Source organism: Sus scrofa, chromosome 3 (genome assembly GCF_000003025.6).
Source record: "Sus scrofa isolate TJ Tabasco breed Duroc chromosome 3, Sscrofa11.1, whole genome shotgun sequence".
Classification (NCBI taxonomy): domain Eukaryota; kingdom Metazoa; phylum Chordata; class Mammalia; order Artiodactyla; family Suidae; genus Sus; species Sus scrofa.
In genome coordinates this window covers 78,119,406-78,146,253 of record NC_010445.4, presented here as the reverse complement: position 1 = coordinate 78,146,253, position 26,848 = coordinate 78,119,406, and the positions used below count along the sequence as shown (strand labels likewise).

Genomic DNA, 26,848 nt, shown 5'->3' with positions numbered 1-26,848 from the left:
TTGAACCCACATCCTCATGGATACTAGTCGGATTCGTTACTGCTGAGCCACAACAGAAACTCCAGTATTGTATACTTTTTAAAAAATTTCCTGGTAAAGCAAACTTTACTGTGGCTCTGAGGTCAGGGTTTTTCTCTCCTGGTCCTGCTGAAATCTGATATCTGGAGTGATGGGCTTTTGTATTGCACCTCCCACAACACCTTGGTCACCTTGGGAGACTTTGGTGGGGGGCACCCTAAGTCTGTAGCACACTCTGAGGAAGGCCCACTTGCAGATTCTGTCTTGGTTGCTGTAGCCAGGCCATTCCTGGCTCATTTCTTGGATCCCAGCTTTTTAGGTCTGAGTGTAGGTTTGGTATTCCTCACAGGACTCTTGTTTTAAAACTGTGTCTCATTTCTTCTCTTCTTTTTCCACCTTTTTTTCCTCTTCAAAGTTCATCTGCTTCTGGGGTACGAGCCTCTTGATGACATAAATCACCTCCTCTAGGGACATGTCTACATCATCATCTTCTTCCTCTTCCTCCTCCTCCTAGGGCTCCTGTATGAAGGGCAGGTTGAAAGTGTCAAAACATTCCTGGCCACTGAAGAACACAGGTCCAGAGGCAGTCTGGAGCTGAAAAGTAACTGAAGGAGAAAGCTCCAATCTATCATGGTACCTGGGGAGGATAGACGCAATGGCGATGGGTTATGTCTTCTTGCCCTCCTGGCTTGCTGGGGATAGATCTCCACAATGTTCATCTTCTCTTTGGCTATTCCCCCAAGCAAATCATACTAAGCAACAGCTTCCAGTTTTGCTTCCCCTCCTTCAAGGCTTAAAAGGTCCAAATTTGCTTCTATTGGTTTAGCTCACAGCCCCAGAGCGTGGCTGTTACTGACTTCTCAGTTGTGCTGCTAGTGACGCAGCTTTAGGATGTGGAAGGTAGCAAAAACACAATCTAGCTTTTGTCTTCTAAAGAGTTTGTAGTCCAATGAAGAATTCAGATCTGTAATCAAATGGTACAGGGTTAGGGGGAAAAAAAAAGGGACTAGAGAGAGAAGGGTTAAAATACCAAAGGAAGGTCATCGGAAGACTATTTGTTTTGTTTAGATAAATAAAGATCTTGTGATGATTTTCTCTTTAAGACTATGAAGAGCTGGAAAGTACCAGGTAAAATGCCAAAATAGGTAAGGATGTTACCTTGCCACATGAGCCCAATCCCTATTCTCCAGGAAAAAAAAATGAGGAAAGAAGGCTTCTTGTGATTATAAGTCTTTCTGGTGTTAAGGTGTGTAGACCTTCTCACAAGACAGTATTGACCAAATCCAAGAAATCTGGGGGGAAGATATGAAAAGGAGGTGTTGTTATGCAATTATATCTGTAATGGCATCATTTGACAAAAAGGGAATGTGAGCACTAAAACATGTAAAGAATGAACAATATAAACATGTACAGATGCCAACAAAATAATAAATAGGACACAAAAAGGAATATGACAGTGCTAAAGATGCATAGAATGCACACTCACTCTGAAAGGGAATAAAATGCAATAGAGACCAAGCCTCAGATCCCACCTTGCTCAAGATGAAATAGCAAATTCTGCCAAAAAAAAAAAAAGATGATTTGTAAATATAGACGACTGATACCTTTCCTAAAGGAATGATGAAGGATTATTAATGGGATGTAACGATTGAGGATCTAAAAAATGTGATAGGAAATTATCAAGAAACTCTTACAGGAGCTGTATATTTAAAAGAATAAACAATAAATCTGAGTATCGAAATAATCTTTAAGAGGCTATAGAAAACAAGGAGAATTGGATTCCCTTATGGCACAGTGGGTTAAAGATCCAGTGTTGTCACTGTTGTGGGTCGTTGCTGTGGCATGGGTTTGATCCCTGGTCTTGGAACTTCCATATGCCATAGGTGTGGCCGAAAATAAGGAAAATAAATTAATAAATATAGTTAACATTAAATATAATATCAAACCAAAATGTCTTACTAGATGTTTTAAAAACAATGATTCTCCAAAAAAAAATGTTCAGAATGGGGTAGCAACTACCATTGCGTGGGTTATAACTAAATATCTTTGGAGTCACTTAGTCAAGATTAGGGGACAGGAAGAGGTGAATTACAGATTCAAAGAAAAAAACTTATGGATCTTATTCAGAAGGAGAAAGATGAACCACACTGCCATCTTGAAAATAAAGACTGGGAAATCAGAAATATGAAGAACAACAAATAAGTAAAAGTCAGGAGAACTGAACTTATATAAATAAATATATTAGAAAGAGAAGAGTAAAACATTATTTCATTTATAAGAAGTGACTTTTTTTCCATTTTCATGATAGATGAACAATTATAAATAGGTATAAAATGTAAGTATGCTTGGATATAAAATGTGAGAATCAAATGAACTAATAAGGATGAAAGTACTTGAAAAACTATATGCCAATATATAAATAAAAGCTTTTATTTCACTGCAACATAGCAGCTGTGGCTTTCCTATTTAGCCCAGACAAGCAGAGAAGCAGCAATAAGCAGATCTCTGTTCAGTTACCATAAAACATAGTAACCATTACGTAAGAGTGTTGAAGATTGTTCCTCTCAGTGACTGTCATCTCTCTACTCTCAGTGCCGGCTGGACAAAGCCTCTGGAAAACCTTCTTGTTGTGTACAATCTTTGATTGAGATATAATTCACATACCATAATACTCACCCTTCTAAAAGTGTACAATTTAGTGGTTTTTAGTGTGTTCACAGTGTCGTGCAACTATCACCATTATCTAATGCCAAACATCTTCATCACCTCAAGAAGAAATCCCATATCAATTAGCAGTCATTTCCATTGCCCCCTCCTCTCAGCCACTGGCAACCAAAAATATATTTTCCATCTCTACAGATTTTCTTATCTTATTGTGGAAGTTTCATATAAATTCAATCATATAACACATGGCCTTTTGTGTCTGGCTTCTTTTACTTAATAGTGTTGAGGTTTATCCATGTTGTAGCATGTATCAGCACTTCATTCCTTTTCAGGAATGAGTAGTATTCCATTGCATAGGTATACCACATTTTGTTTATGCATTCATCAGTTGATGGTCATTTCTGTTTGTGATTTTTTTCTTTAACTTTTTCATGTTTGTTGATATTTGGAAATTATCTTTATAATTCAAATAGATATATTTCAAGTATGTGTTATGAAGTTCTTAAGATAAATCTTAAAGAATCTGTCTAAAAATTAACAAATATCACAAAAGGTATACAAGTGAATAAAGCAGTTTTTATACATACAAATATATATCATATAATATATAAATATTATATAATTGATCATGTTATAATGTTATATATATTTATATGTAAATATATAACCACTTTAATATATATGTGTTTGTATAGCCAGTCATCTAACTGTCCTCATTTAGGTGCACGTTTTCTACTGAATGGCTGTTCTTTGCCATTCTCTCCCCCCTGAGAAAGAAAACAAGGCTATCACTTTTCTCACTACCCTACATGTAGCAATGCCTCAAGTGAATTCTTCACCTCACTGGATTAAAATTTGTACATTGTATCTGCAGAGTTAGTGTTGATCTTTCTCACACAGTTGCATCAGCTTTATTTTAGCAAACATTTGAACATCATAGTACACAAACTCATGTGAACCTGAACCACTTTGGAAAACTGACTACAGTACAGTGCTTAAAGCAAAGGAACTAGATATTAATTACATGCTAAACCTGTAGCTTAAGATACTGTACCTTTCTCATTTTTCTTTTTCCCCCTGATTTTCCTCACTGAAATCAGACATAAGCTGAGAAATTACAGAATAGATAGGCAGGTAGGTAGGTAGATGATATAAATGAGAAATTTCCCATGGTAACTCTGATATTATTTATTCATTAAACAAACATTTGTAGAGGGACTACTATGTGACAGGTACTTGAAGGCTATAAATATGAAACAGATATTGCTTCTGACTTCATAAAGCTGATTATCTAGTGAAGAAGATAAGCTATGAAAAAATATATCTGTCATATAGAATAGAAAGGGATAACTGCTATAAGAGAGATGCAAATATGTTGCCACAGCTGTTCGGGAAAAAGACACTGCCTACAGTTGGGAGAGATCAAGAAAAGCTGCTGGCAGAACCTTGGCCTTAAACTTTAAGAATAGGTAGAATCGGAACAAGGAGAAACAGGAAGGAAGAATCAGAGAGACAAAGCATTTAAAGAAAGAACAGTGGGCTTGGAAGTCTGTGGAGTAAAGAGGAACAAGGATGGGAAGTCGCACTGGGTCAGGTGGTATGGGACTTTGCATGCCATGAGGAGTTTGTATTTTATATTGTAGTAAACAGAAAGCTATTAAGATTTTTGAGCAGAAAAATAAAGTGAGAAGAGCTGTACTTGGGATTAATCTGATAACCCAAATATAAAATCATGTGTTAAAAAAGGGTTGAGGGGAAGACACCAGGAAGAAATAAACATTATGAAAACAGAATCAAATAAATGTTTCATATTCCTATTATTAAACTGTATTCCAGGAAACTAAATTCTATTAAGTTAATATACAAACAAGCCTCTGATTGACTGGCCACAATCGCTTAATACCTGTCACTTGTACCCAAAGGTACACAGAAAATTACCCTCTCTATAAAAAAAAAGAAATAATAATATCAACAGGCTCTGAAAGTCCTCTCAAGGTAAATTTTTCTCTTTCAAATATCTAACCTATCATTAAGATTCTTTAGGAAGAGTTCTCATAATTTAGAGGTTAAGGAATGCAGAACTCTAGTCACAGATTTCTGGACTAATCAAAAAATCTGGGCCAATCTATCCCACTTCCAATTTTACCAATAGTGAAATGAGCCCTAAAGCAGGAACTGACTTGTCTAGGGAAACATGGCTGGTTAGAACTCCAATCTCTTCTGACTTGTCTAGGGAAACATGGCTGGTTAGAACTCCAATCTCTTGATCTCTGGCCCTCACCCTCTAATCTACATTCCAGTGTACATACTTGGGGTTGGCTAGAACTGTAGTATCAAAATAAAGTGACTCCTTATTGCTTGGGTTTAATAAATGGTTTCAAATAACGGCAGTCAAGACAAAAAATATGGCTCCACAAGAAAACTGGAAATCTGCAAGCTATTGCTACCGGTTGCAATATTGGCATACCACACACCTTGCTCCTTAGGTATCATAAAACACAAATTAAATGTAGTATAGCAACTACTTCACTCTTTCTGGAAAGTTCTGGTTCCTCAGGGGAAGTTCTTAGGTGTTACAGAGACTTGTGGTCTCCAAACTCCAAACATTTTTTTGTGGAGAATAACAATTATGTTTTTAATAGAATTCAATTTGGGATTTCAGGAAATAACTAAAAATCTGCAGCCTATATAGGCATTGTAGAAATGAAGGAAAAGGGCATCAATCTCTCAAAATTCTGGCAGGAAAGGAGTGGCTGTTTCCAAAGATCTTTTTTCCTTTGCAATAAGCTGCTTATTGGTGCCAAAAAACAGCTCATCAGCAATGTTGTTTTATTATATAGGGATGTTTTGAGAGAAAGGAAAAAATTAGGAATGTGTGCTCTGATTTTTCAAACTTCATGTCCCAAAGCTTATAATAATCCTGCTGCTTTTTATTTTAAAAAAGGAAACCAAATGTTTGAGATTTGATCTTTAAGTCTACCATGTTCACTGCAAGCACATACTTTAACCTTATCCTATGAAGCAACATGTAGTTTCTTTAAATGTTGCCAAGTCAAAAAGAAATAAAAAGTCATAGATTCCTTAAAGGAGTCAGTATCTTCTATGTGTAACTTATATATAGCAAGAACCACAGCTACAAAATAGCATGTCTTTACCTCTGCTGGAGGATTCATCCTCTACCTCCCCTAAATCAGGGTGCCCAAGGAATGTCTTCAAGAACAATTTCCTAAGATGCCGAATAGTGTTCACAATTCTCCTTGCCTGATAAAAGCAACTGCTGCCAACCTTCCAAGCTATGTCATTGCTGCCCACTGAAGGCACTGCCACCGTTTTTGCTGCTGCTGCTGTGTGCAAGGAGGCCTGCAAGGCTGAAGTCCAACTTCAAGGGCATGGAAAGTGTTGAGGGTTCTGGCACCAATATTCATACCACTGACAAGCTGCAATCTCTGAGTCCTAAGATTAGGAAGAAAAAAAGAAAAACAACACAAAACAAAACAAAAAAACAGCTCCCTTAGCTTTTACTAGATATTACTTTACAGCCATGATGGGGTTATAGGGCTCAGGAAAGGGCTCATAGAATATTCAATTGCTATGAAGTTTTCATTTACCGAGTTATGGGGAAGTCATTCTTCCAATACGTGAATTAACTTGAATTTCGTGCTAAAACAGCTTTTCTGTGGCCTATCAAACATTCATTGTACATCTGTTTTAATTATTAAAGGAAAGGGTACAATGACCAGAAGTAAAGAATGTCCATGTTTGGAGTTCCCATTGTGGGTCAGTGGTAATGAACCTAAGATCCACAAGGATGTGGGTTCGATCCCTGGCCTCGCTCAGCGCGTTAAGGATCCGGTGTTGCCATGAGCTGTGTTGTAGATTGCAGACACGGCTCAGATCTGGCATTGCTATGGCTGTGGTGTAGGCTGGCAGCTCTGATTCAACTCCTAGCCTGGGAAACTCCATGTGTGATTAAATGCCCGCCCCTCTTCTTGGGACACCAATGCTGGTACTCTTTTAATGATAACACTCCCTTCCCAGGTGCCAAGGTATACTGTACATGCTGTACATGTACATGCTGGTCTCCTTTTTTCTTTCAAAAAAGAAATCTTGAAGAAACGTATTCCTGACTTGTTTAATGCTCTTTTTTTTCAACAAGATATAAAACTATGCTGAAAACTGTGCTTCTCCAGAGCAGTTTCTCACAGTAATCTGGAAAGCAGGCTTCTGCACTAATCCTCAGCTTGGCTCAAATAAAACTCTTTTCTATTCTTATTATTGCTTGTGTATTATTTTGTCAACAGCTATTTGTTGAAAGAATGAATGAGTCCAACTGGTTGGGCTGCAAATAATCTGAGCAGCAAATGCCAGGTTGTACTCAGATGTATTTAATTCCATTTGCTGCTCTAAATGTCACCTCTATACCTTTGTTGTTTCTTCCACTGGGTTAGTTCCCTTCTGGTGGCAACTTGAGTTGTCTTATAGATAGAATTCCAGAAGGCCTACCTCCATGAAACCCCCAGGCATGCCCAGAGATGCCTGAATCCTGGGGAGAAGAAATCTGAGGTTCAAACATTACCACATACTATCTTTATTTTAGAAAAGAGAATTACAGAATTGACATACAAAAAAACCAAGCTTTTATTTTTCATATGATTCTCATTAAGAGTTAAAAATTGGTAGCCTGAGGCCAAATCTGGCCAGATGATTTAATTAAAGCCTACATGATTATTTAAAAAAATTTTTGAATTAGAACCATCTAAATCAATGGTTCTCACACATGAAAGTGGTCAGAATCAAGCTTGTTAAAACTCAGATTGCTAGGCTCCACTCCCAGCTAGTAGTTAATAAAAATGATTAATTTTATTTATTTATTTATTTATTTTTATCTTTTTAGGGCTGCACCTGTGGCAAATGTGGAGGTTCCCAGACTCGGCGGGGGGGGGGGGGGGGGGGAGGAGCGTCGAATCAGAGCTGTAGCTGCTAGCCTACACCACAGACACAGCAACGTGGGATCTGAGCCATGTCTGTGACCTAAACCACAGCTCATGGCAGCACCGGATCCTTAACCTACTGAACAAGGCCAGGGATCGAATGTAAGTCCTCACGGGTGCTAGTCAGATTCGTTTCCTATCAGCCATGACAGAACTCCTGGAGTTAATTTTAATATAACAGAAGAAAAGCAAACTGAGCGATATGAAATAGCTGAACTTCAGATAAATTTTCTATCACATTTCAGGCATGTTTTAGAGATTGTGATAATGTGTGCTTGGTCTTGTCTCAGTCCTGATCTCTAACTCTTGGCTAAACCTAGAGGAATTTTATGATTGCATATCCAGTGATATCAGTCCCCTCAATCCCTAATAGTTCATCTTGCTGTGTGTTTTTCTTAGTAGCCTGTTATTCTTTCCGTAAAAAGGATAAAATATATAAAAACAAAGAAAGGAAGGAAGAAAAAAAGGGGGAAGGGAGGGAGAGAGGGAGGGAGGAAGAAAGGGAAGAAAATGCCTATTTCAATGTCTATATTCCAGTTTGCCATTTTAGTGGTCCTCTTAATTAAAGTGCCATATAACGTACAGATGATGTTTGCTGAGCATTATAGGGAGAACTAGCTTTTTGTTAAATAGGTCTGGTCTTTCTATTTCATTATGGAATAGGTCCAAAGGACATTACAATGTGGTCACATCAGAGTTTATGGTACCCTGCCTGATCCATACCCTCTCGCTGTGGAAGGAGGTTGCGCTAAAAGTCTAGTCTTGTTCAATTCGTTTTATGCAGCCAGTTACTGCTATGAGCCTTCTTTTTTATCCATAAAATTCTAATGAGATTATCTTTAGATCATTAACACAAAACCCCAGAGCAGTGTTAATGAACAAAAAAGACCCATACAAGATGACATAAAACTGTTGATGTATTGTTTATTGTATGCTCTGCACAATGACACAACCATGACCTTGTAGAATGTCTGAGTAATGTACCAGGGAGCACCAGGGAAACTCTATACTCAGTCCTTGCATTAACAACACAGATCACATTGTTATCAACTGTGTCTCATTAACTAGAGAATCTAAGAAGGCTTTAATTGAAAATAAACTGAAAATTTATCAGGACCAGCAATGACCTAGCCAAATGGGAGAGAAGGAACTAACTTTTCTTGAGCTTCATTTTTATAATAAATAGGTTGTTTACATCCTTTTCATCCTCAAACAACTTTGTGGAATTGGTATTGTTTGTATTTTCAGGTTGCAGATGAGGAAACAGGGCTTGGAGGGGTTGATGTGATGAGCAAGAATGTGAATCTAGATCTGTCCAACATTAGGACTTTTTTTTTTTTCCTGAGCTGTTTCCCTTCCTGCAAGTCGTTATCCCAACAAAAAGTCAACCATACACCACATGAAGCTTGGTCCAAGGATGGTATGTGCAGCCTGCTATATATGGCTCCCCTATTTGACCATTCCTCAGAACATCAGACCCACTGCTTCAGTAAGGTTGTCAATGTTCTCTCAGAGTCACACCTAATATTAAATGGATTTGGTTACTGCCTGTTCCTGCCACTTGATGCTGCCTGGAGAACTGGAAGAACAGCTGCTGGAAAGACTTACTAATTCCTTTGAATAGTTTGTGATATTATCTAAACTTTAGATCCTAAAGGGATTTGTAGATTTAAGAAAAAATATAACAAGATATATCTGGAAATGAGAATAGTTTTTTTTTGAAGATTATTTTGTTGGTAATATGTAGATTTATCAAATAATGTATATGAAATTTAATCCCCAGTTACGAATGCTTGCATGACAGTTCATGGCATTAAGAGATGGAGTTCTGTTTGAAAGGTCATGTGCACATTTGAGCAACTTGATATCAAGTGATCTTATTAGAAAGATTACATCGTAGACCTTGTGATATTAAAAGCATTTTTTAAAAAGTCATGAGCTGCTTAAAGGTAAAAACCGATTGTCTATGTGATATATTTACATGTCTTACAATTTTAATACCACGGAAAATTAAGTTTAAAAATGCACTCACTGTTTTATCACTTGTGATTTAAAAATCTCTGAAAAATGTTTGGGTAGAAATCCTGTAACTCATAAGGGTAACCTTGATTGGAGTGTGATAAGCCACTCGATGGCAGGGACAACTGCACATCAAGTTCTGAAAAAAAAAAAAAATCATTGATGGAGTTCCCGTCATGGCTCAGTGGTTAACGAATATGACTACGAACCATGAGGTTGCGGGTTCCATCCCTGGCCTTGCTCAGTGGGTTAACGATCCAGCGTTGCCGTGAGCTGTGGTGTAGGTTTCAGACACGGCTTGGATCCCGCGTTGCTGTGGCTCTGGTGTGGGCCGGTGGCTACTGCTCCAATTGGACCCCTAGCCTGGGAACCTCCATATGCCGTGGGAGCGGCCCAAGAAATAGCAAAAAGACAAAAAAAAAAATCATTGACTTCTCTAATCTATAATCATAATATGTTCCAGATGTATGAATGGTGGGGGTAAAGAGGGTGGGGGAGAGAGGGAGTTATTTCTCAGTTTATTTTATTACTGGAGAAACTGAGAGAAGTGACCTGCTAATGTCATAGTGCTCTTGGATGTGTAACACTTTTATATGAATTCACTTTCTCTCTCTGCAGAACACCTGTACTTTACTGATTCAGATTAAGGAGGTGGTGCCTTCTTCCTTATTTCTAATCTGCCCTAATTTGAAAGCTGTAATAGCCATGCAGCCCTCTTTTGCTCCCTGACCTTCTTCTATGCTAGCCTGTGGTTGGGAATGGCACTTTATTCATGTTTTGGCTTTAATTTACTAAGATTACTTATTGAGATAAGACTCACAACAGAATCACCTTTATATCACTGTCATCAAAGCAAGTGAATACCATTCCATGAATGATTGATTATATTCTTCCACCCTTATGTTTTTCAGACATCTCTCAATATTTAAACAAATTAGCCAGACCAATCATACACGATTCAGACTCACCCTGGAAAGCTGTCTCTCATATACTGAAGTAAATTATTAAGTTGCATTGCTTTAGAAATAAATAGGTAGAAGAACCAAAGGAAAAGAAGAATTTAAATCCTAAAGAGAAATTAACTTACAATCACATTTTTCTAAGCACAGTCCTTCCAGTTTTTTTCCCTTTGAGAAATCTTCCATATAATTCTCTCCTTTTGGCTCCACAGCCTGCACAACTCAGAGAAAACCCTCTGGTAATAGAAACTTACCATGTGGTGAAATTTTAGGTCCCCCTTTCCCCTAACTACCCCTATCTCCTGCACAAATAGTTTCACCATCTGTCCATAACACTGCCTGAAATTCCATCATTAAATATATCCTTCAGATTACATATGTGCCCACTTATTTTAAAAATTATAATCACTTCAACATTCCCATCAACTGAACACAACTATTTATCTTGTTTTAACTATCTCTGATATTTTTAATGCTTCTGCGATTTTTTTAATCATACAGACAGCATGTGAATGTATGTTTAGTTCTGGTTATTCATTTGATATTGTTTAAAATATCTAAATTCCAATACAAGGCATATATTTATTATGTTATTTTTATTGTCAGTGTGTTCTACTTTGAGAAATTACAATGAATAAGGAATTTGAATTGCTTCAAGTTTGTTTTCACAAGTATTTCTGCCTTAAACATTATTGTACACATTGGTTTGATTCTGACTTTTTGAGATTATTTTCCTAAGTAACCTTAAATTTCCCAAAGTAGAAATCCTAAGAATGGCAATGTTTTAATATTTCATTTCGTATACAACATGGTTAAACCTACTCCACTGAAAGAGTATATTGATTTGAAATGCCAGCAACAACATATGAGTACAGAGTATCTATCTATATATACAGTGTTAGTTGATTGCTAATATTTCTTAATTAAAAAACATATACATAGTAAATATGTGTAGAGCTAGAACTCATAATTGTTGATTTGATATTTATTTTTTCATTAAACAAGGTAATGATTTTTCAGTTACTGTTTTACTATAACCCTTTCATATGGCAAGTCTGGAGTCTGGATATTGATCTTATAGCTCTGCATGAAGATCATACAGCAAAGAAGTGACAGAATTGAGATTTGAATTTAGGTTCATCCGACCTCAAATCATTATACCATAAGGAGACAGGGTTGGGCTGGAGGGCTGTGGGGGTGCTGACCAAAAATATAGAAATGCTCTTTATATATTTCATAACTTAAATTGTTTTAAATATTATATTCACTTCAGCGTTAAATATATAGCATATAGAAAAGTATGTACATGTAATTATAAAGTGAGTTCTTGTTATCAAATAGAACATTACTAATATTTTAGAGCTCTGTGCGGGTCCTCTACTCTTTTCCAGAACCTATGTAAACTACTCTTTCATCTTCTGTGATTTTCTTTTCCTTCACTTTTCTTCATAATTTACTCTTTACGCGTGCCTCCATATATTACACATTGGTTGGGTTTAGGTTTTATCTGTTTCCAAACATCATATAAATGGAATCATATTGTCTGTATTCTTCATGACTTGCTTCTTATATTTCATATTATGTTTATAAGATTATCCATATTGATACATACAGCTGTAATTTGTTGATATTTATTTCTGTAGAGTTGCAATAGCTTTATATGCTATGTAACAAATTATCACAAATTTAGTAGCTTAAATCATCATTTATAATCTCAGTTTCCACAGGGTCAATAATCCAGACGTGATTTAACTCAGTCCTTTGCTCAGGGACTTATAGGTTGTAGTCAGTGTCAGCCAGGCTGCATTCTCATCTGGAGACTTAAATGGGGAAGGATTGTTTTCAAGATCATTTGGGTTGGTGTTAGAATTCATTTTCTTGCAACTTTATAACTCATGGCAGCTTGCTTCTCCAGGACAGCAGGAGAAAGGAGTCAGCTTAGATTTATATTTCATAGACACGGATATGTGTATGTGTGTATGTATGTATATACACACACAAATTTATGGAGAGACAAACACATACACAATCACGAGGGTGATATTCCATCACCTTTGCCATACAACATAATCTAATCAGAAGTAATATCCCACAACAACCTTTGTCATATTCTGTCTGTTAGAAGCAAGTCATATGTTCTGCCTGCATTCAAGTAGAGATTATACAGAGTGTAACAGCAGGGATAGAGATTACTGGGGGACCAATTTAGAATTCTTATCAGAATAGTAATTTAGTATTTATTGTATGTGTAAGCCATAATTTATTCATCTAGTCTACCACTAATGGACATTTAGATAGACATCTACGTTGGGGCTGTGATGGTTAATTTTCTGTGTTAACTTGGCCAGGCCACTGTGCCCAGATATTTAGGTATTTCTATATGGGTGTTTTTTGGATAAGATTTAAATTTAAATTGTTGGACTCAATAAGCAGATTGCCCTTCATAATGTGAGTAGATCTCATTCAATCAGTTGAAAACCTGAATAGATTGACTTGCCCTCCTGAGCAAGAGGGAAATCTGCCAGCAGACTGCACTTCATCTGCAGCATTGGCTCTTCAACATTAGCGGTTTGCCAGCAGACTGCCTTTGGACCCAAACCACAGCTATTTCCTGAGTCGCCAGCATGTTGGCCTGCCCAGTCAGATTTTGAACTCATCAAGCTTCCACAATGGCATGAGCCAATTCCTTAAAATAAATCTTTTATACACACACACACACACCCTATTAGTGCTGTTTCTCTGGAGTACCTTGACTAATACAAGGGCTATTATTAACAATGCTTCCATGAATGTTCTCTGTACATTTCCTGATGAACATGAGGAAGACTTACTGGGGTATATAACAAGGAATAGAATTCCTGGGCTGTAAAGTGTGCCTTTATTCATCTTTATAAGGTCATGACAAACAATTTTTCAAAGTTTTTGTGCTCATTCATACTCTCCCCAGCACGGTTGGGTTCCCAGCAATACAAATGCTCATCAACATATTGATGTGCTACTGAAACTTAAATTCTTAGCTTGAGATTTTTTGGTAATACACAGTTCCCATGAATTTGTCCTAAAAATTTGTGGGAGCCCATTTTGTGATTTCAAATATATAGCAATGTTTTAACTTCCTCTGATCAGTGCTAATAGTAAAGACAGTTTATTTTCTTTGTAGACCCCTAGGACAAGAAAGGGGTGGATTTATTTCCAGGTCCTATTTACACTGAGTGTTTAGAATTTTGATGTTTCAGCTTTATTGAGATAGGGGAAGAACTCTCATTAAACTACTACCTTTGAGGAGTTCCTGTTATGGCTTAGTGGAAATGAATCTGACTAATGTCCATGAGGATGTGGGTTTGTTCCCTGGCCTAGCTCAGTGGGTTAAGGATCTGGTGTTGCCATGAGCTGTGGTGTAGGTCGCAGTCACAGATCGGATCCCACATTGCTATGGCTGTGGTGTAGGCTGGCAGTTGTAGCTCAGATTTGACCCCTAGTCTGGGAACTTCCACACACACAAGTGCAGCCCTAAAAAGAAAAATAAACTATTACCTTTGAACCCTCCTACACTGTTGGTGGGAATGTAAATTTGTACAACCCCCATGGAGAACAGTTTGGAGGTTCCTCAGAAAACTGAATATAAAACTAGCATATGATCCAGCAATCCCACTCCTAGGCATATATCCAGACAAAACTACAATTCAAAAAGATACATATACCCCTATATTCATTGCAACAGCACTATTTCCAATAGCCAAGACATGGAAACAACCTAAATGTCCATCAAAAGATGAATGGATTAAGAAGATGTGGTACATATATACAATAGAATTCTACTCAGCTATAAAAAGAATGAAATAGTGTCATTTGTAGCAACATGGATACAACTAGAGATTCTCATACCAAGCGAAATAAGTCAGAAAGAGAAAGACAAATATCATAGGATATCACTTGTCGGTGGAATCTAAAATACGGCACAAATAAACCTATCTACAATCACAGACATAGAGAACATATTTGTGGTTGCCAAGGGGGAGGGGGAGGGAGTGGGATGTACTGGGAATTGGGGGTTGGTAGAAGCAAACTATTTTACTTAGAATGGGTAAGCAGTGAGGTTCTACTGTATAGAACAGGGAACTACATCCAGTTCCTTGGGGTAGACCATGATGGAAGATAACATAAGAAAAAGAATGTATATATATGTATGACTGGGTCACTTTGCTGTATAGCAGAAATTGGCACAACATTGTAAATCAATTATACTTTAATAAAATAAAAAAATAATAAGTTACCACCTTTGGAGAGCCCTGGTCTTTGTCTCCTGCTCTGTAGGTTCTGTGAGTCCATGATAAAGTTCAAAGTAACACAATTTGGTCAATGGATTGAGAAAGAGAAGTGAGCAAAATGCTACACTTACTTCTCTGGATTTTCTCCCTCTTTTAGTCCCTGATCTGAGGATTCTTTACTTCTGTATAGTTTGTTGATGCTTTATTTATTTTAAAATGTATAATCTAGAATTTTAAGAACTATGTTTTTATTTATTTATTTTATTTTTTTGTCTTTTTGCCATTTCTTGGGCCGCTCCCACGGCATATGGAGGTTCCCAGGCTAGGGGTCAAATCAGAGCTGTAGCCACCGGCCTACGCCAGAGCCACAGCAATGCAGGATCCAAGCCTTGTCTGCAACCTACACCACAGCTCACAGCAATGCCAGATCCTTAACCCACTGAGCAAGGCCATGGATCAAACCCACAACCTCATGGTTCCTAGCCAGATTTGTTAACCACTGAGCCATGACGGGAACTCCAAGAACTATGTTTTTAAAGATGGACAAATCAGGTGGCTAGCCAGCCATATTATTAGATTATACATTAAATGTTGAATATACTACATTCTATAGTCTCTCTCTTAACTTTTTACTATTGTTTACAAATATAGTATTTCAACTAAAATATCTTCTGAGAGACATTTAACTGAGTTTATTGTGTAAAATAGTTTTTCAGATGTTTTCCTCTGTGACAACTATGACTAGGGCCTTAAACAATGGGGGAGGTGTCTATATTTTTATGACATAAAAGGCAAGAAAAGAAGAATAGTTTTGAGATGTTATATATTATTGAAGAAAGGCTGGGAAGATGTATTGCCTCTAGACACTAGGTGATTAGGACACACAAAGACATATCAGAATGGATGAAAGATATGCTTAAAGCTCCGAAATATAGAAAGGCACTAAAGTCAATTTCTACTATCTCACAATTTTGCCTAGGTTTAGTTATACAGCTGTAATTAGACATATTAAATATGTCTTATAATTCCTGAGAAACTAAAAACTTTAACTCAGAGGGAATGTTCATTTGAACTCAAGAACTTTTTACTCACAATCCTGACTGAAAAAATTGGAAAGCATAATTTAAAAAAAAAAAATCTGCAAACACACAATTTTACTTTTTCCTTTCCACTTTTTTTCTTGCCTTACTGTAATAACTAGGCTCTCCATTACAATTTGATTAGAAGTTGGGAAAGTAGGCCTTCATACCTCGTTCCTAATTTCAGGAGGAAAGCATTCAATGTGCGACTGTAATAGGGAAGAACAAACCTGATTAACCTTTATGCTCTGTTGTCTGTGCTTAGTCATGCTGGCTCTGCACCTTTGTAAAAGAATGTTGCCTATAGCTTGAAGTATACATGATAGCCCATTATCAGGGCCATTCATTTAGAGATTAAAAAGTTGCACAGCAGAGAAACCTCTTGTTGGAGGTTTGCAGGAGTATTGTGAACAGAGCAACATTGACAACTATAAGAACAAAGGATTATCACATTCCCTCTGGGGTCTGGACAGCACCAAGAAGTTTGCAACAACCAGTCACACCCCTCCCCTTTTAGTATAAAAAGAGCCTGAATTCCAATTCAGATAAATTTTTGGTGGGGACACTAGTCTGCCCTCTCCTTGGTCTGCTGGCTTCCTAAATGAAGTTGCTATTCCTTCCCGCAACACCTGTTCTCTCAATTTATTGGCGTGTCATGCAGTGAGCAGCATGAGTCTGGACTTAATTATGGACTTAACATCATCGTTAAAAGAAGTAGTATTAGGAGTTCCCAAAGTGGCACAGTGGAAACGAATCCGACTATGAACCAGAAGATTGTGGGTTCAATCCCTGGCCTTGCTCAGTGGGTTAAGGATCCGGCGTTGCCGTAAGCTGTGGTGTAGGTCGCATACTCGGCTCAGATCTGGTGTTGCTGTGGCTCTGGTGTAGGCCGTCGGCTACAGCTCTGATTCGACCCCTAGTCTGGGAACCTCCATATGCTGCGGGTGCGGCCCTAAAGAGACAAAAGACAAAAAAAAAAAAAAAAAGTAGTAGTATTAGCCATAGGTTTTTGTAGCTGCCTTTTATGAAACTGAGAAAGTTCCTTCCTATTCCTAATTTGCTAAGGGTGTTTGTTAAGGGGGATGAATTTTGACAAATGCTTTTTACTTGTATGTGGAAATGATCTTTTTTGGGGGGGAGCCTCCTTTATCCTGGTAATGTGGTTATAGTTATTGATTTTTTGAGTTTTAAATCAACCTTGCATTTGAGCTAGACCATTCTTGGTAATGGTATACTATTCCTGTTACATAGTTTTGGGGGGTCAATTAACCAATTTTTTAAAGGATTTTTGACTCTGTGTTCATTTAAGGTATTGGTAGATAACTTTATTTTCTTATAATGTCTGGTCAGCTTTTAAGATCAGGATTATGATGGTCTCACAAACAAGTAGGAAGATATTCCCTCCTTCTTTATTTTATGTAAGAATTTTTGTAAGATTAGTGTTATTTCCTCAATGATTATTTGGTAGAATTCACCAGTAAAACCATCTGGATGTAGAGTTTTCTGTTATGGAAATCTTCTGACAACATATTTAATTTCTTCGATGGATATAGGACTATTAGTATTTTCTATTTAATCTGTGTTGACTATAGTAAATTGCATTTTTTTTAAAATTTTACACATTTTATCTAGTTGTGAGGGTTTTTTTGGTACAGATTTTTATACTATTATCTTATCCTTTTAACGTCTATAGGATTTACAGTGATAACTTCTCTTATTTCTGGTATTGATGATTTATGTTGTATCTCTTTCTTGATCAATTTTAGAATTTATGAATTTTGTTGATATCTACAGATTATCAGTTTTTGGTTTCCTTAATTTTTTGTCTTTTTTTCTATTTTGAAGTCTTTTCCAAAGTTTTAAACTTGTTGACCTAAGACAAATACATCACAAGATATTTCTCCAGCAAAGATAGGTTTATTTGGGATGAAAAGAGAATTGGAATTCAGGGTCTTGCAACCAAGGCAAGCAAGAGAATTTCTGCATGGCAAGAGAAGGAGAACTCTTTTCTAAAGGGGAAAAGAATTTGGAAGGTTATAGTAAAAAATGGCTTTTCATTTGGTTGAGTCTTTTCCAGAAAGTAAAATCTTTCTTCTTCCTGTTGGGCTCTGTTATTGTTGCAAGGCATGAGGACTCTGCTTTCTGGTCTCCAGACTCTAATTTAGAGGTTTCTGTCTGCTACCTTTTTAAAAAATGAGAATATCCTTTCTTCACTCATAAATCCACTATATCAGTAATGCAAATAACTGAGAAGACCTCATCTCTCCTGTTCAGTTTCATGGACGTAGGTAGTCTTAGATCAAATTCCCCGGAAGCGGAATTTGAGATAGGGATTTGGGTGCATGTGGCTTATCAAGGGAACAATCTTTGGGAAAAACCTGTAAAGGAGGGCAAGGGGCATGATAGAGAAGCCAAAGAGCTGCTAAGCAAAGATTTTGTATTAAGTCTAGCCTTTGCCCAATTTACATAGAGGAGAGCTCTGGATATAAATAGCACCACAGACCTGTCACGCCTTGTGGCAACAGAGCTGGACTTTATACTGTCTTAGTTTTTGGTCATTGGTTGTGGATCATCTATGGAGGGGGCATAATTTCTTGACTGAGTTGGTTCCCACTGGTTGATGGAAATTCTGTAGAGAAGAGGGCTACCTGTAAACTATTAGCAGCCGCCTCTTATAGGAAATGGGGTTGGCTGCTTTAAGCAAGAAAAGAGAATCAAGGAAGAGTACACAATATCAGCTCTAACTCCTTATCAGCACACAGTGCTAGGCAAATAAAATAGGATTTGCAGGTGGATAATGTGCTCTGACTATTTAATCATATGCCTTTTAACTAATAAAATATTTTTGATAGTATTTAAAGAACTATTCCAGTAGCAAATCTACTCAGGGGAACAATATCATATTTACATTAGGCTCAAAGTAAGAAAGAAATAGAATACAAATTTTATGTATTAGTTAGGACAGGCTGAATTATTGTATACTTTAGACCACAGTGTGTAATAGTTCTAAAGAAGTTTTTTCTCTCTCAATAGTCCAGGTTGATTTGGGGGGTTGAGAAACTAGAGAGGAAGACTTTTCCCCACTGGGTCATCCAGGAACCTGAGATGATTACAGCTCTGAACTCTTCAACATGTGTCTTCTAAAACTGTCAATGAACAACTGCCGTCGAGCCGACTTGATGTATCAGTTATCTATTGCTACAGAACAAACTCAGCAGCTTAAATCAACACTTTAATATTTACAATCTCATACTTTCTACAGGTCAGAAATTTGGAAGTGGCTTAGCTGAATGGCTCTGACTCAAGGTTTTTCATGAGTTTATAGTCAGATATCTGTCAGCTATCTCATATAAAGGCTCAATTAGGGCTTTCAATGTGGCTCACTTAATGCTGGTTGTAGGCAGGTAGCCTCAGTTCCTTGCCATACTGGCCTCTCTCTATGGGGCTGTTTGAATGTCCTCATGATATGGCAGCTGGCTTCCCTCAGAGTAAGTAATCTAAAAGGGCAAGACAAAAGTCACAATTTCTTTTATCACCTAGAATTGGAAATCACATTCTATTATTTCTGTAATATCCTACTAGTTATATAGGTCAATTATATTCATTGGAGGAGGGTATTACACAGGGACATAAATACCAGGAGTCAAGAATCACTGAGAGCCATTTTGGAGGTCGGCTACCCTTGGGAGAAGCACTGTGGGAGGTATTAACAGGCGAAGAATACTAAAGTTTCATTTGAATAAATTTATCACCTGACCAGATCTAATAGCAAGAGAAGCAAGAATATGCAAAAAAGCTGGTCAGCCATATGTCTTTTATTATAGTGGGGGAAAGGGGCAGGGCAGTATTTAATGCACATCTGGCAGACCCTGCTACCTTGGGAACATGAATCAGGAAGAGAAAATATTCGAGAGATGAGTAACTAAAAGAAAAACAAAAGTTGATCTTAATGAGCAAATTTCCAACTATGTGTATCCATGCCAACATAATGTTTAAAAATTTCTTTCTGATTTCATGAAAGTGTTCTTGCCAACAGCATCTTACAGGCAAAAGCTTTGAAGTTCCAAAAGGTTGTTTGAAAAGCTAACAAAGCTAGTCTTGGCTTTCACAAATGTTTTCAATTTATTTTAAGTAAATGACATTTTCAAAAAGTGCAAAACATCACTAATGTTCATTAGTGAAATCTAAGACATACACAGAACAGGGAAAATGTAATTTGTCTGCACACTTACTACCTAGTAAACCAAGAACTTAAGAGAAAATATTCCACGCCTTCTTTGGGAATCTCCCTTGGAGAAATGTTTTCTATGCACTGATTTAGGTCACAGACCAGATAATTCTCATTGTATTTCCTATAAAAACAGAAAAACCTCAGACAGAAGATTAAGTATTCAATTGAAAGGTATTTTCAATTTTTTTTTGCTTAATGAGAAAGAGATAATCTCTTAGTTGTAACATGAACCTCAAGTAGTGGAAAATTTTCTGCCTAATTTAGCTTTGAGTCATATTCTCTGTCAACAAATTGGAATTCAGGATGTTACTGCTTTGTCCTAAACATTTAACAGCTCAAAATCAGTTTTGCTCACATTTCCCCTGAGGATAGTATACATTAATTCTTTTTAAAGTAAGTTTACTTGACTATACTTGGTTGGAATGATAGAAGTAGCACTTGTAAAAATTCTACCTGCTGTCTTGTTACTGTAACAATTTAAGGAGAATGTAGCCTCATTCTAGGGGTGGTTAGTTCTTTAATAATGGAGAATTATATAAATTGGATGGCAAAATTCTCATCTCTGATTACCATCACTCTGTGACATCTTGGCTTATAACAGAAATAATACAAATACACATTATTCATTTTCTATAGAACTTAAGAATTTTGACCCAGAAACAAGGAGCATGTACAATGGGAGGAGAACACACACATGGAAGTAAAGTTGGTAACCTTAATTTGGTCACTAGCTGGGAAATACCAGGCAAAAAAACATTTACCCTCTTTGAGTTCTAGTTTTCTCATCTAAAATAGGAGCACTAATAATGTCCTCTCTTAAATTTTTGTGGATTAAAGGAGAGAAAACAATGCAAAGGCACTTATCAAATATTTATACAGTACAAAAAGGCTTTGTCTGTAAAAGAATTTCATAGATGAGAAAATTTAGGCGGAGAAGTGAAGTGACCTGCCTAACTAAGCTCATTTATACAAGAATATTTTCTAGTACACTTACCACTACACTATGCTCATCCCAAAGTCCCTTGCAAGGGGCCTATACACTAGGTGCAATAGGATGGGTATGGAACTTAACTGTTTTTTTGTTTGTTTGTTTTTTAATGTGTAGTAGGAGTTGAGAGTAGTATAAGTGTGGACTATTTTGTACCTAGTTTAGCACAAAGAGGAAAAAGATGAGTTCCAAATTTTATGTGTATATATATATATATTTATTTATGTTTAAATTATATATGCAATTAATATCAGTTTTAGATTTATTATTATATATACTAATTTTAGATTTTTTATTATTGGAGCACCTCACTCTAGGTAACAATTTCTGCATCAAAAACTATACTGTATCAATATAGACTGTTCTATCGCAACAAACATAAATATCTCAGTGGTTTAAAACAACAGAACTTAATTTTCACTTGTGTTACATTGTAGTTGCCTGGGAGAATCAGCTTCATGTCCTAACTCAGGTTATCTAGGCTGATGAAGTCTCTACCATTTGCTGGGTTTTATATCCAGAGTTTCTGTTTTTGTCAGCAAGTGTTGTCTGATAATTTGCATTTCTTCTTTTTTTAAAAAATTTTTTATGGAAGATCCCAGGGCTAGGGGTTGAATCAGAGCTGCAGCTGCCAGCCTACACCACAGCACAGAAACACCAGATCTGAGGTGCATCTAAGACCTACACCACAGTTTGTACCAATACCAGATCCTTAACTCACTGAGGGAGGCCAGAGATTGGAACCCGCATCCTCATGGATACTAGTCAGGCTCTTAACCCACTGAGCCACAAGAGGAACTCCTAATGTGCATTTCTAATAAGATCAGAGGGTACTGATTTTGCTGGTTGGAAACCATGTTTTGAGAACCATTGGCTTAGAGAATTAACTTCTTCCTCCTGTTCAGGAATTTCTGGCCTGAGTTTTCATACTCTCAGAAAACACCAAACCTCTGAACTGATAAAGTGTCTCAGAGTAGAAGACCCAATTAAATGAGAGGTACCCAGCAAATCTTTTCAATTGGTCAAAATGGCTCAGGCAAAAGAGAAGTGTGGTAAAGTCTAGCAAGCTCAAAGTACATGCATTTACAATTGAGAGAGAGAGATGATGATAAGGAAGCATAAAAAAGCATGGTAGGACCATGTCTCAAAAAGAACTATGGCAGAGTCACTGGCAAGTGGAGCAGACAAGAATCAAGTAGATTAAAACGTCTACTAAATTTTTAAGAGAGCTGTATTTGAGCCACCCACCTGAAGCAAAAGAAACTTAACTTTTTGAGATTTTGAGTAATCTTTGGGCTCCAGTCTACCATCAAAAACTGGGCTGAGAAAGCTGCTCAGTCCTGAAAGAGGCATGTTCCCCAAACGTCAATTTCAGATTTGGTCAAAGAGGAAGATGAAAAAGGAAGAATCTTCCAGAAGGCACAGCCAGGGACCACAAAAGGAGCTTCTTAAAACCAAGGCTAATCAGATAACTTTCCTTAATCAGGTAACTGTACGGAGGGGCCATCAAAAGTTCTTCCCAGCAGGATTTCAGAATTCCTACAGAGCCCGATTGCTGTGTATTTGCCATTTTCCCCTAGGAGAGTATTTATTACAATTACCTTGTTCCTGTACCACCATTTATACCATTGTGTGGAGGAGACAGGTACTTAGTTTAGTTTAGTTTTGTTTTTAAATTTCACAGGTACAGGTAGAAGCAGCATTATGGTTTGAAACTGCCAAAAGTCTCAGATTAGGCCTTTGATGCCACAACTGCATGGGATTTTGAGGCTTTCTTCCCTAGGGAGTGGGTAAGTATATTCTGCATGTCAGAAATAGAGTAAATTAAATAACTGGTGGCCTAAAGGAGATTAGCCATGAGGGCTGTTCTAAATCTTCCAGTTCTTCTTCCAGGGATGTGATAGGATTGTACTTCCCTGCCCTTTGACATTAGATATGGACAGGTATTTTACTTTGGCCAATGAAATGTGAGTATAAACAATATGTGCCACTTTCAGGGAAATCTGAGAGCCAGTGCATTACTCACATGTTTCTCTTTGCTCCTAATGTAGTGATATCACAGAAGCACACAGTGAGAAAGAACCTTGGTCTCTGAGTCACCATAATGAACAGACTCTCCTGCTGACCTGGATTCTGCAGGTAGAGCCAACAAGAAAGAAATATTTGCTGTAATCAAGCCTCTGAGATAAGGGGTTGATACTACAATAAAAGGTAGCACAAAATTCCTTAATTCACTGAGATCAATTCCTTCACAAAGGAACTTCATAAGTAAGATCAATTTCAATCAACCTAATATAAAGTTTTTTTTTTCAAACTGACCTAATAAATTGTATTTCCAAATAGTAGGTGAAATTGTTTGTCAAAAAAAAAATCTACCACTGGAGTTCCCATCGTGGCACAGTGGTTAACGAATCTGACTAGGAACCATGAGGTTGCGGGTTCTATCCCCGGCCTTGCTCAGTGGGTTAATGATCCAGCGTTGCCGTGAGCTGTGGTGTAGGTTGCAGACGTGGCTCGGATCCCAAGTTGCTGTGGCTCTGGCGTAGGTCGGTGGCTACAGCTCTGATTCGACCCCTAGCCTGGGAACCTCCATATGCCGCAAGAGCGGCCCAAGAAAATGGCAAAAAAAGACAAAAAGAAAAAAAAATCTATCACTGATAGAACCAACAAACTAATCTCCAACCTTCTATGCTCAGTCACTTCATTATAGAGTTAGACTACAATCTGTGTCATGTAGTATGAAATAAAAGGCAATTATCTGGTGAATTTTGTCAGGTTAGGTGACTAATATGGATAATCAGACTTTAAACATTTTCCCATGATGTGTCCAATTTTTTTATCTTTCTTGAATTATCCCACAGTGGAAGCTGTAATTTTTATTGTGTTTTACCTCTCCAGGAAAAGTTGATAGAAACAAATAACTGGTGTAAGGGAAGGAGTGAATTTCCAATAGAATTCTATAAAAATAAAGGATGTTCTTCTTTTTGGTCTTTTTATTATTTTTTTGGAAATAAAATGATTTTTATTTTTTCCATTATAGTTGATTTACAGTATTCTGCCAATTTTCTACTGCACAGTGAAGTGACACAGTCACACATACATGTACACATTCTTTTTTCTCACATTATCATGCTCTATCACAAGTGACCAGACATAGTTCCCAGTGCTATATGGCAGGATCCCATTGCTTATCCATTCCAAAGGCTATAGTTTGCATCTATTAACCCCAAATTCCCAGTCCCTCCCACTCCTTCCCCTTCCCTCTTGGCAACCACAAGTCTGTTCTGCATGTCCATGATTTTCTTTTCTGTGGAAAGGTTCATTTGTGCCATATATTAGATTACAGATATAAGTGAAATCATATGGTATTTGTCTTTCTCTTTCTGACTTACTTCACTTAGTATGAGAGTCTCTATTTCCATCCATGTTGCTGCAAATGGCATTATTTTGTTCTTTTTTATGGCTGAGTAGTATTCCATTGTGTATATATACCACATCTTCTTAATCCAATCTGTCAAAAGAAAGGAGTCTAGGAATAGTTCAACCCAAGAGGTCTCTCAGGGAGGCCACAAATAACCTCTATGTGTCAGAAAAGTAGAGTGGAAGAAAAATAGCATGGTTGTGAGGGCCTCAGTAGAAGTTCACTCTTTCCCCTGTTCCAGCAAAAAAAAAAAAGACGGTTTAGATTGTGATTTGTGAGTTTCAGGTAAGCAAGAGAGGTTTTGTAATTTTCAAGAAACCTGTAGATTCTTTTCTTTTTTGTCTTTTTGTGTTTTAAGGCCACACCCAAAGCATATGGAGGTTCCCAGGCTAGGGGTCCATTTGGAGCTATAGCGGCTAGCCTATGCCAGAGTCATAGCAACGCAGGATCTGAGCCAAGTCTGCAACCTACATCACAGCTCACGACAACGCCAGATCCTTAACCCACTGAGCGAGGCCAGGGATCAAACCCTTGTCCTCACGGATGCTAGTTGGGTTCCGTTAACTGCTGAGCCATGATGGGAACTCCCTGTAGATTCTCAAAGTGGACCCATGAGTGGGCCGAGGGCATACGATGAATGCAGGGGTGGAGTGACCATAAAGCTAATGAAGCATGAGTTTCAGGACCCCTCCCTTGAGCAGGTCTCCGCCAAAGTCTTAGGAAGGAATGTAGCAATTTTCTATTTATAATTTTTTAAAGGGCACCTGACATATAAGCTTCAGGCCCTGAACTTATACCTGCTTCTGTATGGAAGTAGCAAGCTGGCTGGAAAGTACTGTCACATCTTTAGGCTCTGTGAACCAGGTGTAGGACACTGACAAACAGGAAATTAATCCTTCCCTGAGGAAAGGAGGCTTCAGAGTAGGACTGACTACAGAATTGTAGGGCCTGGGACAAAATGAAAATGCAGGGCTTTTTGTTCAAAGATCAAGAAACGGGAGTTCCCGCTGTGGCACAGTGGGTTAAGAATCCGAATGCAGTGGCTTGGGTTGCTGAGGAGGCACATATTTGATCCCTTGCACAGTGCAGTGGGTTAAAGGATCCAGCATTGCCGCAGCTCCAAATGCTGTAGGTACATGAGTGCAACCATAAAAAAAGAAATGTGTGGGAGTTCCCGTCGTGGCGCAGTGGTTAACGAATCCAACTAGGAACCATGAGGTTACAGGTTTGGTCCCTGCCCTTGCTCAGTGGGTTAACGATCCGGCATTGCCATGAGCTGTGGTGTAGGTTGCAGACGCAGCTCGGATCCCAAGTTGCTGTGGCTCTGGCATAGGTCGGTGGCTACAGCTCTGATTAGACCCCTAGCCTGGGAACCTCCATATGCCATGGAAGCAGCCCAAAGAAATAGCAAAAAGACAAAAAAAGAAAAAGAAATGTGTTTTGTTAAAGGGACTAAAATACATTTTTTTTTCATTTGACTTTTCTCAACCCATCACAGTTTTTAATTTGCTACTTATTTATGTTAGTAAATAAATATATTTTAAAATTTTCTTTATTTTAAATGATTTTTATTCTTCCCATTATAGCTGGTTTACAGTGTTCTGTCAACTATCTACTGTACAGCAAGGTGACCCAGTCACACAAACATAAACACATTCCTTATCTCACATTATCCTCCATCACGCTCCATCATAAGTGACTAGATATAGTTCCCAGTGCTACACAGCATAATTTACTATTTAATGTAGTGCTCCCTGTGGCATGGGGATTCTCGTGTGTTGAATGTAGAACCTCTCGAGCAGTGGAAGGGTGGCCTCAAGTGGCCACTAGCCACTAGCCCCATGGACTGCTCCTGAGTCGGGAGTGAGGAAGTCTCCCATTCCCATCAACCTACTGCCCCAACCCATCATGGATGAGAGATCCCTGGATGCACTAGATTCTTGGATCAAGGGTAGGCTGAAGGTTCACTGTGCCAAGCCCCTGATCAATATGGTGTGGTACTATCAGCCCAGGGTGGGGATGGTACTCCCCGTGCCCACTTAACCCCAACCTCTCTATGCTCAATCCAGGTCCCCACAGGGGGCAAAGGGCAGCAGCCACTACTGGATGAAGGCAGTGAGGTGGAAACTGGATGAGTGTCTGAGGGAAGAGAACAGGGTGGTGGACAATGGAAAACCCATCCAAGGACATGGTGGGAGGTGGGACTGTGC

General features: G+C 37.9%; 1 pseudogene; it reads right to left on the bottom strand.

Annotated features, from left to right (window-relative positions):
* LOC110260124 lies at positions 1–26,828 on the bottom strand (annotated as a pseudogene).